General features: G+C 33.2%; 1 long non-coding RNA gene across 1 annotated transcript; it reads right to left on the reverse strand.

Moving 5' to 3' along the window:
* Positions 1–10254: 10254 nt before the first annotated feature.
* On the reverse strand, positions 10255–13580 carry LOC142223349 (uncharacterized). The gene is made up of 2 exons (XR_012718694.1): positions 13080–13580; positions 10255–10522 (listed from the first exon to the last, which is right to left on the reverse strand). It is a non-coding gene; the product is annotated as an uncharacterized LOC142223349 (long non-coding RNA).
* Positions 13581–14315: the final 735 nt, after the last annotated feature.

Genomic DNA, 14315 nt, shown 5'->3' on the forward strand with positions numbered 1-14315 from the left:
CAGCATATCCCTCAAGGGCCTCTCACGAATAGCCAATTCGGGGATAAATGATCCATAAAAAGAGCCTTTACCCAAGAATAGTTGTAGCTGTTAGATTCCATTTTCTCTGCCATATCGCGGGAATGCTTGCGGCGCCGTATACGGCTCTTTTTGGCCTTATCAAACCGTGCGTGATTGTATTCAAAGTGAGAACTTGTGCAAACTCATCGTCAATCGTCAGGTGTGTGTACGCGTCGGTAATACCGAAGTGAGAAAAACGAGAAATTAAACCATCTTCTCTTAATTTTTGTTCTCGATCGAGTACAAAAGCCTCCGATACAATAGCATTGATTGTATCTTTATCCAAGCTTACGCCTCCCGTAGTGGTGAAAAGTTCTATAAAGTTAATATCATGAGCAAAATGAGCGATCCACTCACGGCCCAACAACGAGTCAAAGTCCTCCTCAACTACATACAAGTTGAGAGACTTCTTCGTTTTCCCCATCGATACGGACACTACCACCCTACCAATGCAATTTATCTTGTGTCCCGTATAACTAGAAAATCTCCTGTCAGATTTTAAAAACTTAGAACCGCCTCGAATTTTGTTCCAATTTCTCTGGCTTATAATGCTGCAGGGAGCGCCAGTGTCTAGCTCCATCATCAACGACTTGCCGTTAATATGCACTTCAATTAGCTTCCTTTCATGAGATCTGCTGCTGTTGACTTTGTTCACAATTTTTAGCTGTTCAACGGAGTCGCTATTATCGTCTTCAATGGCTACCTTATCAGCTCTATTCTGGCAAACTTTAGCAAGATGGCCCGACCTTCCACATGAGTAACATTTTGCATCTCTGTACTTACAACCTTTCCTAAAGTGATTACCGCCACACGAAAAACACCTTGTATTTGAACCCCTTGTGCCATTGTTCTTCACTTTGACAGGCGAAAATCCTAATTTACATGTTTGCACAGTGGTCACATCAGTCGTCTGTACCTCTCTTGCTGCTTGTTGCATCAGTTCCCTGGCATATGCAATCTCATATGCGTCTACAAATTAATCTGGTTTTTTGCGATCAGCTCATCACACATGGCAGATGAATGTAGGCCACAGAGTAATTGTTCTACAAGCATGCGGTCCAAGAATTCTCCATATTCGCAAAACACAGCTGCCTGTTTTAACCGTAGGCTAAAATTGGCCACAGACTCATCTGGCTCTTGTTTCAGTGCTCTAAACTTCACACTTTCAGCATATTTATTACGTTTTCCATCGAAGTGATTAATGAGTACACTTTTAATTTCTGCGTATGAAATATCGCCGGGTGATCTGGGACTAACCAAAATTTTAAGTGCGGTGTTCAAATGCGTTCCCATGTGAACACGTGCATAATTTGCATGGTCGTCCTCGGGAACCTTTGATAGCTGAAAACCCCAATCAAACCTGGTGAAAACATCAGCAACTGTTCCTCCTTCACTTTGCCTGTACTCCGCCATTGAAAATTGAGGCACTTTGGACATAGCACCTGGTCGTGTTACTTGTGTTGCATTAGCAGTAGTAACACCGCCCATTGCTTCTGCGAGAATTTCGGCTATTGTCTTCATTTGCTCCTGTGAGATACTCATCTTATCCCACTTCTGACACCAGTTTGATAAATAAAACAGCGTCGACACAGATTGAAGTTTTATTAAACCAGGCTTTTATTTCATTACGTAATCAATGACTGACTAAACGTTCTTTTAAATACAACGAGAATAATCCGTTATATAGAGATGGTAAATATAAGAATGTCAACGAAAGGATGCAAGGATAAGAGTTATCGATCAATCTCTTCAATACCTAATTATTCAAACGTAGGAACATATCATAGAGGAAGAAAACAATCAGTAAACTAGTTTCAAGAAATCTAATCTCATTATTAATATGTAGTAATATTTTTAAGATATCGCAATACAAAATTAAGGAAGAAGATCGGCTAAAGAGGCAGCGTTCCGAAAACTGGAGCGAGGAAGATACGTTGAGTTCCAACATATTCCATTAAAATCAAACTAAATATTTGTTTCGCGTAGGAACTTCTAAAGAAATTAATGAAAAAGAAAGTAAAAACAAGTATATACGGCCGTAAGTTCGGCCAGGCCGAATCTTATGTACCCTCCACCATGGATTGCGTAGGAACTTCTACTAAAGGCTGTCATCCACAATCGAATTACTTGGGTTGCGATAACACTTGCCGATGGCAAGGTATCGTAATACTTTTTAACATTGTCTTCTAAATTGTAAGTTAGCCCATACGGGGTATATATTAAACAAAAAAAGGCCGATTAAATACGTATATAATCTAGTTTGACAAAATTTTCTATAGAAATAAAATTTTGACAAAATTTTCTATAGAAATGAAACCTTGACAAAAATTTCTATGGAAATAAAAATTTGACAAAATTTTCTATAGAAATAAAAACTTGACAAAATTTTCTATAGAAATAAAATGTTGACAAAATTTTCTATGGAAGTAAAATGTTGACAAAATTTTCTATAGCAATACAATTTTGACAAAAATTTCTATAGAAATAAAATGTTGACAAAATTTTGTATAGAAATAAAATTTTGACAAAATTTTGTATAGAAATAAAATGTTGACAAAATTTTCTACAGAAATAAATTGTTTACAAAATTTTCTATAGAAATAAAATTTTGACAAACATTTCTATAGAAATAAACTTTTGACAAAACTTTCTATAGAAATGAAATTTTAACAAAACTTTCTATAGTAATAAAATTTGACAAAATTTTCTATGGAAATAAAGTTTGGTAGATTACAAAATTTTCTATAGAAATAAAATTTTGACAAAATTTTCTATGGAAATAAAATTTTGACAAACATTTGTATAGAAATAAACTTTTGACAAAACTTTCTATAGAAATGAAATTTTGACAAAACTTTCTATAGTAATAAAATTTGACAAAATTTTCTATGGAAATAAAGTTTTGGTAGATTATTTTTGGCGATATGGACCAATTTTTGTGTAATAAGTCATCGGCTATATATAACTAAAGACCGATATGGACCAATTTTTACATGGCTGTTAGAGGCCATATATTGACAAAATGTACCAAATTTCAACCGTATCGGATGACTTTTGCTCCTCCAAGAGGTTCCGGACGTCAAATCTGGGGACGGTTTATATGGGAACTATATATAATTATGGACCGATATGGACCAATTTTTGCATGGTTGTTAGAGACCATATACTAACACCATGTACCAAATTTCAACTGGATCGGATGAATTTTGCTCTTCCAAGAGGCTCCGGAGGTCAAATCTGGGGATCGGTTTATATGGGGGATATATATAATTATGGACCGATATGGACCAATTTTTGCATGGTTATTAGAGGCCGTAAACTAACATCAGGTACCAAATTTCAAACGGATCGGATGAATTTTGCCCCACCAAGAGGATCCGGAGGTCAAATCTGGGGATCGGTTTATATGGGGGCTATATATAATTATGGACCGATATGGACCAATTTTTGCATGGTTGTTAAAAACCGTATACTAAGACCATGTACTAAATTTCAACCGGATCGGATGAATTTTGCTCCTCCAAGAGGCTCCGGTGGTCAAATCTGGGGATCGGTTTATATGGGAGCTATATATAATTATGGACCGATATGGACCAATTTTTGCATGGTAGTTAGAGGCCGTATACTAACATCAGTTACCAAATTTCAACCGGATCGGATGAATTTTGCCCCTCCAAAAGTCTCCGGAGGTCAAATCTGGGGATCGGTTTATATGGGGGCTATATATAATTATGGACCGATATGGACCAATTTTTGCATGGTTGTTAGAGACCGTATACTAAGACCACGTACCAAATTTCAACCGGATCGGATGAATTTTGCTGCTCCGGGAGGCTCCCCAAGCCAAATTTGGGGATCGGTTTATATGGGGGCTATACGTAAACGTGGTCCGATATGGCCCATTTTCAATACCATCCGACCTACATCAATAACAACTACTTGTGCCAAGTTTCAAGTCGATAGCTTGTTTCGTTCGGAAGTTAGCGTGATTTCCACAGACGGACGGACAGCCGAACAGACGGACAGACGGACAGACGGACGGACGGACAGACGGACAGACGGACGGACGGACAGACGGACAGACGGACGGACGGACGGACATGCTTAGATCGACTCAGAATTTCACCACGACCCAGAATATATATACTTTATGGGGTCTTAGAGCAATATTTCGATGTGTTACAAACGGAATGACAAAGTTAATATACCCCCATCCTATGGTGGAGGGTATAATAAGAGAAAACAAATATACGGATACAAATACCAACCAACTAAAGAAAAACTGTTGGTTGGAACTTGAGAAAGAGTAAGCAACATAATGATTTTGAGTATTTGTCGTAAATGTTATTATATAATATTTATATACTTGTCCCAACTAAAGTCGCAAGTATCGGAACATAGGTCTAGGGATGCCAGATTTTGAAGAGGCAAAAAGAGCACATTCAGTTCATAAATGAGCACATATGAAAAAAAAGAGCACACTTTTTCAAATAAAATTAAAATATTTTATTGCATAATAATTCATTTAAACATAAAAAAGTTTCATAACATATACATAAAATAAACCACTTTCAACTCAAGCTAATTTTCTTACAATACTTTGTAAGTCATTTGTGTGGTGTTTTTGTGAAAAATTTTATTGAAAGAAGTTTGTTTACATTTAGAACAGAGTACAAAGTGAAGATGCAACATTGGCGTGCTCTTCTTCGACTCTGATTATAAAAACATTATTTAATTAGAAAATAACGGCGTAGGAAAATCTCGTAGTGTGACATTTACATATGTTCAGTTTACTTTTACCATTTATTGAATCGCGTTGGAGTAATATTTGTTGTGATGCACACACTGAAAAAACAGTGAACCCTTTTCCATTGCAAAATGAACTAAACTGTAGTAATATTGACCATGATTTAGCCCTTAAGATTTTTTTCAACTTGTCTAGTTTATAATTCTCTTATATTTTAGTTAATCTATAACATTGTATTTTAGTTCATTTTTACAACACCATAAGATTTATATACCCCTACCAAGTTAAAAAGTCAGTATTATTTTGATTTGCTTGCTTATTTTTTGGGAAACCCGATAATAAAAATTGGTTAACAGTCTCTTTAAAATGTCGACGACTAAACTATTTTTAAATCAATCATTCCACAGTACAGAGAAATTAAATAATTAAAGGAACAACAAACCGTTTTACTATTATGAAAATTTTCATACATTAAAATTAAACTTTCTTTAACCAAAAGTACTTTATTATAAAAACTTATGATGAAAGTTCTTAATACAATGTTTTTTGTGAATAAAAATTATGACCACGTGGAACAGAGAGTAGTTCATTTTAACCCGCTGTTTGGACATTTTGACTTATCCCTTTTTTATTCATCGTAGGTAATTTTTTCACATAGCTTGCTGGAATAAATGGAAACAATAATGAAAATTGTTAAAAATTAACACCATGTAATGAAGTATAATTTTTATACCCTCCACCATAGGATGGGGGTATATTAACTTTGTCATTCCGTTTGTAACACATCGAAATATTGCTCTAAGACCCCATAAAGTATATATATTCTGGGTCGTGGTGAAATTCTGAGTCGATCTAAGCATGTCCGTCCGTCCGTCCGTCTGTCCGTCTGTCCGTCCGTCCGTCTGTCCGTCTGTCCGTCTGTCCGGCTGTCCGTCCGTCTGTGGAAATCACGCTAACTTCCGAACGAAACAAGCTATCGACTTGAAACTTGGCACAAGTAGTTGTTATTGATGTAGGTCGGATGGTATTGAAAATGGGCCATATCGGACCACGTTTACGTATAGCCCCCATATAAACCGATCCCCAAATTTGGCTTGGGGAGCCTCCCGGAGCAGCAAAATTCATCCGATCCGGTTGAAATTTGGTACGTGGTCTTAGTATATGGTCTCTAACAACCATGCAAAAATTGGTCCATATCGGTCCATAATTATATATAGCCCCCATATAAACCGATCCCCAGATTTGACCTCCGGAGACTTTTGGAGGGGCAAAATTCATCCGATCCGGTTGAAATTTGGTACCTGATGTTAGTATACGGCCTCTAACTACCATGCAAAAATTGGTCCATATCGGTCCATAATTATATATAGCTCCCATATAAACCGATCCCCAGATTTGACCACCGGAGCCTCTTGGAGGAGCAAAATTCATCCGATCCGGTTGAAATTTAGTACATGGTCTTAGTATACGGTTTTTAACAACCATGCAAAAATTGGTCCATATCGGTCCATAATTATATATAGCCCCCATATAAACCGATCCCCAGATTTGACCTCCGGATCCTCTTGGTGGGGCAAAATTCATCCGATCCGTTTGAAATTTGGTACCTGATGTTAGTTTACGGCCTCTAATAACCATGCAAAAATTGGTCCATATCGGTCCATAATTATATATATCCCCCATATAAACCGATCCCCAGATTTGACCTCCGGAGCCTCTTGGAAGAGCAAAATTCATCCGATCCAGTTGAAATTTGGTACATGGTGTTAGTATATGGTCTCTAACAACCATGCAAAAATTGGTCCATATCGGTCCATAATTATATATAGTTCCCATATAAACCGTCCCCAGATTTGACGTCCGGAACCTCTTGGAGGAGCAAAAGTCATCCGATACGGTTGAAATTTGGTACATTTTGTCAATATATGGCCTCTAACAGCCATGTAAAAATTGGTCCATATCGGTCTTTAGTTATATATAGCCGATGACTTATTACACAAAAATTGGTCCATATCGCCAAAAATAATCTACCAAAACTTTATTTCCATAGAAAATTTTGTCAAATTTTATTACTATAGAAAGTTTTGTCAAAATTTCATTTCTATAGAAAGTTTTGTCAAAAGTTTATTTCTATACAAATGTTTGTCAAAATTTTATTTCCATAGAAAATTTTGTCAAAATTTTATTTCTATAGAAAATTTTGTAATCTACCAAACTTTATTTCCATAGAAAATTTTGTCAAATTTTATTACTATAGAAAGTTTTGTTAAAATTTCATTTCTATAGAAAGTTTTGTCAAAAGTTTATTTCTATAGAAATGTTTGTCAAAATTTTATTTCTATAGAAAATTTTGTAAACAATTTATTTCTGTAGAAAATTTTGTCAACATTTTATTTCTATACAAAATTTTGTCAAAATTTTATTTCTATACAAAATTTTGTCAACATTTTATTTCTATAGAAATTTTTGTCAAAATTGTATTGCTATAGAAAATTTTGTCAACATTTTACTTCCATAGAAAATTTTGTCAACATTTTATTTCTATAGAAAATTTTGTCAAGTTTTTATTTCTATAGAAAATTTTGTCAAATTTTTATTTCTATAGAAATTTTTGTCAAGGTTTCATTTCTATAGAAAATTTTGTCAAAATTTTATTTCTATAGAAAATTTTGTCAAACTAGATTATATACGTATTTAATCGGCCTTTTTTTGTTTAATATATACCCCGTATGGGCTAACTTACAATTTAGAAGACAATGTTAAAAAGTATTACGATACCTTGCCATCGGCAAGTGTTATCGCAACCCAAGTAATTCGATTGTGGATGACAGCCTTTAGTAGAAGTTCCTACGCAATCCATGGTGGAGGGTACATAAGATTCGGCCTGGCCGAACTTACGGCCGTATATACTTGTTAATTCTTCATTTTAGCTTGGTGTAAGGAATTCACCTTTTCTTTGGAAAACGTATCTCATAAAATTTGTACCTGAAACAATTAGAGAAATAATGAAGTATTCTAAATAAACTCATAAAACTGTGTTGTTATCGATGTGAAGGATCTAATAAAATAAATATTCTAGTTGAAAGAAAGCCAAAGTTTTAATATAAAACTTACCAATTCTCTATTAAATTGTACGCTGAGGGGAATATAAAAAGTTGTCCAAATTTATTTGGGTTACTCTGAAATTAAATATTTATTTTTTACATTAAATAAAATTATTTAATAGGTTTTAAAAAAATATAATGAAAAAAATAATAATATGCATAAAAAACCAAATATTCTTGATATCCCTAGACAGTCATCATTCGTCAAAATGACGACACGTAATTTCATTTTCGATTTAAAATGCATTTTAGTCTATTGGGAAATGGTAAATTTAAGTTATACTAATTGGACCGTTTTATGAATTTTTATTATATACTACTTAAAACCAAATTGAATAAGAAAATAATTTCAAGTTTGGATCACTTTTTCGCTCACGATGAAAATCAGCCGTAGTCAAAATGACGTAGGATGACGTTAATGTACAAAAAATAAGGATGGCTGTCCAGGGTTAAAAGAAAGTGAAAGAATCCTTACCAATTCACTATTAAATTACAGGCAAAGGAGTACTAAAAATGTGTCCAAATTTTAAGGGGTTATTCCGAAATTAAATATTTGTTTTTACATTAAAAATATTACATTGGTTTCCAAAAAATTTGATTAAAGAAATACTAAAATAAGGTATTAAAAACCTGTAATTTTGATTATAAAAAGGTCATAAAAACGTAAATATTCTAGTTGAGAGAAAGCCAATTTTTAAAAGAAAACTTACCAATTCTCTATTTTTTAAAATTGTTCGAATCCATCTGGAGTTGCTCTGAAATCAAATATTGTTTTTACAACAAAGAAAAACATTAAACTGGTTTCCAAAAAATTAATTAACAAATAATAATATACATAAAAAATATTATTTTTAAAAGAAAGTCATATTAAAAAACTACTTACCAATTTATGAATAAACTATACGCTGACATATAAGAAAAATTTTCCAAATTCATCTGGAATTGAATATTATTTTTTTACATAGAATAATAAAAATTTCAATACACTTTCAACATATTTTCCTAAATATTCTTAATAACTTTTTTCTAAACTACCGATAAAATATTAATAACTTTCATTTAAAAGGTTTAATAAACAAACACCAATATATGTCTCAAAAATCCAAAATATTCCATGCCTTTATATTCCCTTGTTGCATACCTACTTAAAAGATGCAACAGCCCACGCCAACGCCAACTATACAACTGAAGCATGCCAAACAAAACCAAGCAAAGCCAAAACATTCCTACAACAACAAAAACACATGTGCCTTTATTGAAAACAACACCTCATCCAGCCAAATAAACCATCCGCGAATAACAAACACACACACACAAACCACTAAATGAACAAAAATAAAAACAACCCCACGCTCATGTATACACAACAAAACTCAAGTAACATCATCTTTACATTAATCACATTCCACTATGCCGATAAAGATCTCTGTACTATGCATTAGTTCATCGCATCTGCTGACAATTTACTCTAAGAATAATATTCGTAAAGGCACACCAGTTTACGAATAATGAAACGTTTAACTTAAAATTTGCAAAATTTTCAAGAAATGTTATCTACCATTTTTGACGAAAATGTCTATAAATTTAATTACATGTGAACTAAAAATATTTCATTGGGTAATTTTTTACCAACAATTATTAACTATAGGAATTGTCAGTAAGAAATTGCTATCCACTTTCAAGTTCATTTTTCGTAAAAAAATATTTTCTCATACAAAAAAATCTTATAGTAAATTGCACTTATTATTTAGAAAATACTTTACATTTCACAAGTAGTTTTATAGCATGACAAACGAATTTTTAACTACCAGTTAAGAAAATTTTTAAGGAAATTTCCATCGTATTTTGTAGGCTATGAACTAAACGATTGCTACTTAAAATTTGTAAAATTTCCTTTCGAGTAGTTAATTTTTGTTAAAGATACGAAAAATGAACTAAAATTCTGGAAAATTCTTGTAATAAATTATTGTAAAAATCTTCTAAAATTTACGAGACACTTTTTTTCTGTGCATGAAAGAGCACAAAAAGAGTACTTAACTAAAAATATAGAATTTTGGCGTGATATTTTGGTCTATCTTGTTTTAAGAGCACATGTGCTCTTTAAAAGAGCACGGCTGGTATCCTTACATCGGTCAAAACTTAAGCAAACTGGAGGAGGGAGGCACCACCAGAAGTCCCCTTGTGTGTAAACGATTTGGAAGTATAGCTTCCAAATGAGTTTATAGTTGACTACAATGAGTTTGATTCAGATGTTCACTGCAAGGTAAATACTTAAAAGAAAATATAATAAATTGTGGCAGTGTTCTCAATTACATATATGTGTTACTAGATAAAAATCCTTGCTTTTAGAGTGTGACCCATTATGCATGTTGATTATTTATTTAATTTTAAAAATCCATATTTTACGTACTTATTTTGTAGAACTTGGAAAAAATATAATATGTCCTATTTGGAAATAGAAGTGTTAGGAGATGCCGACAACCAAGAAAAATGGAGACTTCGGATTCATATAATAATGATGTTGTAAAAAGCTCGATTGGGACCGAAGCCGAAAAGAAGTCAGATAGCTTCGACGTAGTTCAGCCATGTTCTAAAGAAAGGAAAGTTTCGCCTATGAAGAAAAAAGGATGTATAATTTAAGCGAATTTTTAAATTGAGATTGATTTTGTGACTTTTTATACCCTCCACCATAGGATGGGGGTATATTAACTTTGTCATTCCGTTTGTAACACATCGAAATATTGCTCTAAGACCCCATAAAGTATATATATTCTGGGTCGTGGTGAAATTCTGAGTCGATCTAAGCATGTCCGTCCGTCCGTCCGTCTGTCCGTCTGTCCGTCCGTCCGTCTGTCCGTCTGTCCGTCTGTCCGGCTGTCCGTCCGTCTGTGGAAATCACGCTAACTTCCGAACGAAACAAGCTATCGACTTGAAACTTGGCACAAGTAGTTGTTATTGATGTAGGTCGGATGGTATTGAAAATGGGCCATATCGGACCACGTTTACGTATAGCCCCCATATAAACCGATCCCCAAATTTGGCTTGGGGAGCCTCCCGGAGCAGCAAAATTCATCCGATCCGGTTGAAATTTGGTACGTGGTCTTAGTATACGGTCTCTAACAACCATGCAAAAATTGGTCCATATCGGTCCATAATTATATATAGCCCCCATATAAACCGATCCCCAGATTTGACCTCCGGAGACTTTTGGAGGGGCAAAATTCATCCGATCCGGTTGAAATTTGGTACCTGATGTTAGTATACGGCCTCTAACTACCATGCAAAAATTGGTCCATATCGGTCCATAATTATATATAGCTCCCATATAAACCGATCCCCAGATTTGACCACCGGAGCCTCTTGGAGGAGCAAAATTCATCCGATCCGGTTGAAATTTAGTACATGGTCTTAGTATAAGGTTTTTAACAACCATGCAAAAATTGGTCCATATCGGTCCATAATTATATATAGCCCCCATATAAACCGATCCCCAGATTTGACCTCCGGATCCTCTTGGTGGGGCAAAATTCATCCGATCCGTTTGAAATTTGGTACCTGATGTTAGTTTACGGCCTCTAATAACCATGCAAAAATTGGTCCATATCGGTCCATAATTATATATATCCCCCATATAAACCGATCCCCAGATTTGACCTCCGGAGCCTCTTGGAAGAGCAAAATTCATCCGATCCAGTTGAAATTTGGTACATGGTGTTAGTATATGGTCTCTAACAACCATGCAAAAATTGGTCCATATCGGTCCATAATTATATATAGTTCCCATATAAACCGTCCCCAGATTTGACGTCCGGAACCTCTTGGAGGAGCAAAAGTCATCCGATACGGTTGAAATTTGGTACATTTTGTCAATATATGGCCTCTAACAGCCATGTAAAAATTGGTCCATATCGGTCTTTAGTTATATATAGCCGATGACTTATTACACAAAAATTGGTCCATATCGCCAAAAATAATCTACCAAAACTTTATTTCCATAGAAAATTTTGTCAAATTTTATTACTATAGAAAGTTTTGTCAAAATTTCATTTCTATAGAAAGTTTTGTCAAAAGTTTATTTCTATACAAATGTTTGTCAAAATTTTATTTCCATAGAAAATTTTGTCAAAATTTTATTTCTATAGAAAATTTTGTAATCTACCAAACTTTATTTCCATAGAAAATTTTGTCAAATTTTATTACTATAGAAAGTTTTGTTAAAATTTCATTTCTATAGAAAGTTTTGTCAAAAGTTTATTTCTATAGAAATGTTTGTCAAAATTTTATTTCTATAGAAAATTTTGTAAACAATTTATTTCTGTAGAAAATTTTGTCAACATTTTATTTCTATACAAAATTTTGTCAAAATTTTATTTCTATACAAAATTTTGTCAACATTTTATTTCTATAGAAATTTTTGTCAAAATTGTATTGCTATAGAAAATTTTGTCAACATTTTACTTCCATAGAAAATTTTGTCAACATTTTATTTCTATAGAAAATTTTGTCAAGTTTTTATTTCTATAGAAAATTTTGTCAAATTTTTATTTCTATAGAAATTTTTGTCAAGGTTTCATTTCTATAGAAAATTTTGTCAAAATTTTATTTCTATAGAAAATTTTGTCAAACTAGATTATATACGTATTTAATCGGCCTTTTTTTGTTTAATATATACCCCGTATGGGCTAACTTACAATTTAGAAGACAATGTTAAAAAGTATTACGATACCTAGCCATCGGCAAGTGTTATCGCAACCCAAGTAATTCGATTGTGGATGACAGCCTTTAGTAGAAGTTCCTACGCAATCCATGGTGGAGGGTACATAAGATTCGGCCTGGCCGAACTTACGGCCGTATATACTTGTTTATTTTGTAAAGGTATTAAGAGAAAAAAACCAGTATTGCTGACGACAACATTACTAAAATTGCAAATATCGATGTGGAATGTCGAAATTCGTTTTTATTTGGATTAGAAATAGTTTCTAATAAATGCTTTTAAAATTGCTTTTGGCATGCCTTCTTGAATTTCCGAGTTATTTGAATAATTTGCCGATTCCATTCTATCGATCAGTGGGATATCATCACAATCATCTGAACTATATACAACATACACTTATTAATATAATTCTACATCAGAATTGCATACTATGGAATTAACTTATTGATCTCACCTGGAATAGCGTCGTTCTGTTGTATTGAAATATTGTGCAAATTGTGTAAATACGTTGATATATTTTACTTCCTTTTTGTTTTCAGTATTGAGTATGGGTGTAAATAAATAATTGGTTAGTTTCTATCCAGAATCTCCAAGTAATCGATCTTTAAATTCCCCATTTTCTAATCTTTGCTTTATATTTGATTCATTAAAAATACGACAATCATGAGTGCTATCCCTCCATCTAGCCACTATATCTCTTATCTTTAGCTTTGCAACACAAATTACCTACAAAATTTAAAAATACTATATATAGTCTAATCTGCACAATTTCGTATATTACATAGTCGGATCAGACAGACTTTAGCTTTACTTTCGATTCCTAATTAACATGACGACAGATAACTGAATATTCAGGGAATAATAACCTTTCCTATTGATGTAATATTGTGCTAGTTCACCTCCAGTCTTCTTTATCTTAATGTGTGTTCCATAAATAGCCCCAATGACTCCAGGAAAGTTCTCATTAAAACTGCATCCTCCTCTAATGAGTTTGGCATTCTGTCACACTATTAAACCGAAAAAGAAGGGTAAACCCTACAATAAATTTTTTGGTTTTAACAAACGTTTATTAAAGTTTTGATAAGCTATTATTTGTTTTTGTATATATTTGTTTGTTCAATAGTCTATCATCGATTTATTACCCACCTTTAACTTTTTTTGCATAAGGCTGATAATCATTGACGTATGCTGGCGAATTGTAATTAGAAATAATATTATTTAGGGAGCCACCGTGATGCAATGGTTAGTATGCCCGCCTTGCATACACAAGGTCGTGCACCCAGAAAAAAATTGTCTTCGAAACTATATGAAAAAATGTTCATTAATTTAGTTTAGCCATTTTATTTCCATTCAGTTTAAATTTTGTGTGAAATAATAAAATTTACTTGTTTCAGTAAAAAAATCATAAACTGAAAGCAGTTAGGAATAGTTCATTAACTAGAATAAGGCATGACATTTTACTAATACTGGGTATAAGAATTTACTACTGAAAAATAAAATTTTATTCACTGATAACAAAGCATTCGTAAAAATAAACAAAAACCGAACTAAAACCAAGTTTCCTCAAATTTAGTGAGATTTCTTATAAAATGATAATTCTGACTTCCTTTATTATAGAAAGCTTATCATACATACGAATAACACTTGGCATAGAAAAATATTTTAGTTCATTCGTACTAAGAAGTATTCA

Source organism: Haematobia irritans, chromosome 2, assembly GCF_050003625.1.
Source record: "Haematobia irritans isolate KBUSLIRL chromosome 2, ASM5000362v1, whole genome shotgun sequence".
NCBI classification, from domain to species: Eukaryota; Metazoa; Arthropoda; class Insecta; order Diptera; family Muscidae; genus Haematobia; species Haematobia irritans.